Source organism: Hordeum vulgare, chromosome 4H (assembly GCF_904849725.1).
Source record: "Hordeum vulgare subsp. vulgare chromosome 4H, MorexV3_pseudomolecules_assembly, whole genome shotgun sequence".
NCBI classification, from domain to species: domain Eukaryota; kingdom Viridiplantae; phylum Streptophyta; class Magnoliopsida; order Poales; family Poaceae; genus Hordeum; species Hordeum vulgare.
In genome coordinates, this window is record NC_058521.1 from 287,776,262 (window position 1) to 287,778,792 (window position 2,531).

Consider the following 2,531-nt stretch of genomic DNA (forward strand, 5'->3'; position numbering starts at 1 on the left):
GGGTGGCGGAGGCTCGACGTTCCCTTCCTCTCGATTACAGTTCGAAGTTGAGGATCCAGGAGTCCTGCTTCCTCAAGCGTCATGGGTGCCTGCAAGATTAGGTCATTTCCCTCAAGAGAAGGCTGGATCAGGAAGTGCTAAGCCGACAGGCCACGCTGGACGCGCAGGCCACTGCCGAGAGTAAACTGTCCAATATCTGCAAACAAGTGAAAGACGCGGCTTCCCTGGTTGGAGAGGCTTCCGAAGAGGCAGCCCACGCTCGTAGCCTTCAACCTGAGCGCTCCAGGATGTTCCGGTAACTCGACCGGAGGGCTTCCCGCGCTTTGAGCGACATCTGTGGAAAAGGCCTCTCAGTTCCGTTGATTCCCGACGACTCCACGTGCTTGGGATTTTTCTACCTCGTCGTGGAGCATCTCGAAGCGGGCGCCGAGAAGGCCATTGCGCTTGCGGAGGAGAAGAGATGCGACCTTTTGGGTCAGGCCACCTCGGACGTCTTCAGCCACCTGCTTCGCCTCGACCCCGACTTTGACTTTGCTTCGGTGCTGGATCCGGTGCTAGAGATGATCCGAGCCCTGGCCGAATGGGTCGAGGTTCATGCGAAAGACCTGGTGACAAGGCTTGCTCCAGAGGGCCGTGACGTGGGCTCCGATGATGACTTGTCCTTATGATTCACAGCCTCGTCCTCCTGATAGGTCCATGTGTTAAGTTTAACAATAGCTATGTCGTTTCTGGTGGGTACCTTTTAACATTTTCCATGATGACGAGGAATATGCAACGCTTCCATACTGGTCGCGACTGTTGCCAGCCTGGGATGTCGCCATGCTGATGATTTGTCCTGCGAGTGTGGGCTTGTTCGTGGTGTATCCTTCCTGCTTTTGGGGCGGTTTGAGGACCCTTTCGGCACTCTGTCTCTATAGACCCCAGTCCCGCGCATTTCCATGTTGTCGTGTCGTCCAACCCGTTACCAAGGTTTCTCCTCAGAAGGCAAAGCCCCGGCGCCCTTGGGGGCCGAGTGGCATTGTGACCAGTGAGGCCCCTCAGGCATGCTGCTCAGGAGCCCACTTTGACACTCAAGCCGCTCTACGTCGTCAGGCCCCAGTCTCGCACATTTCCCTGCCGCCACGGAGCTCGCGCTTCACAGGGCGGGGCCTCGCCAATCTCGGCGCCGACCGGATCTCCCGGACGTCGCCAACAGTGGCGAGTGGCATTATGAATGGTTAGGCTCCTGAGGCGGAGCCCAGGAGCCCCCTTTCTGGCGCTCGGGAGATTCTGCATTCCGCCTCTTTTTGCAATTGCCTCGGGAGAACGGGAGACCTCCCGAGGTTCCCGCGAAACACCAGCCACAGCAAAAGGGGGCAAAGAGAACACGAGTTCGGCAAAGTGAGAGAACATAGAAACGAAATGCCCGCCCTTCTTTTCTTTTAAAAACATCAAGTAGAGAAACCTGGATTCCCTCGACAGCTCAGCATACAACAGAAAGGGAAAGGCCCTAGTGGGCCTAAACTAAAAACGCAATGAAGAAACGAGAAAAAGCCGCGTCCGTCATCCTAGGTATTCACCGCCTCCATCTCGCCAAAGCGCTGAGCATAGGGCTTCCACTAGGCGCGGGGTGGACCCCTTCCGCGTCCTCAGGGGGCCTGGGCGTACACAGCCTCGGCTCGTTATTACATGAGAGTGCCACGGTGGGTGTGTATATGGGAGGTCACGAGGACGCTTTCATCTTGCGAGTGTCCCTACCCCCGAGGCATTAGGCGCCTGATTCCGGATGTCATTGGGGGACTGTGTTCATTCCTCTGTCTTCTCCACTAGGCGTGGTATGAACCCCTTCCGCGTCCTCGGGGGTCCCTGGGCGTATACAACCTCAGCTTGTTATTACGTGAGACTATCATGGGATGAAGTAGGTTCCGGAAGAACTGAAGGACGATGCAGGGTCGATGCAGAGCTGGCATCGGGGCGTTGCGGTGGCGGCACCGAGGTGTTACGGGTTGATGTAGGGCCCGGGAATGCGGGCCCCATGCGTGTGCGCCCCGCTCACGGTCCCCGGGATTGTAGCTGCGTGGCTTGGCCCACCCTAAGCGATTCCTCGAGCGAGGGGGATCCCCCCGCGCCCATCTGCCGGAAGACATGCCCACATGGTGGGTGATGAATCCGCGGGGCTATGCCCTAGCGCGCCTCACTGGGCCCCCCAGGTTCTCTAATTGGTACCCTGGGTCGCGCCCCAAGGCTGGGCTAGCCCAGCCTAAGGGCAGCGACGGGTACCCGAACACCTGCTGGTAACCGAACGAAGCCTGCACCGGTGACATGGGCGTGTGTTCCACCATCCGTCCCCATGTGGGCGTCGCGCGCCCTGGAGGTGGGGGCAGGTATACCACCTCCATCCCATAGGTTGGGATCGTTTGGCCCGGGAACATGGGCGTATGTTCTACCATGAGTCCACGGGCAGGGGTTGTAGTGCCCCAAGTGTAAAGCTTTCCCTTTTTGGAACCTTCTATATGTGGGTCCACCTTGACATTGAAATGAGAGCTCAATGC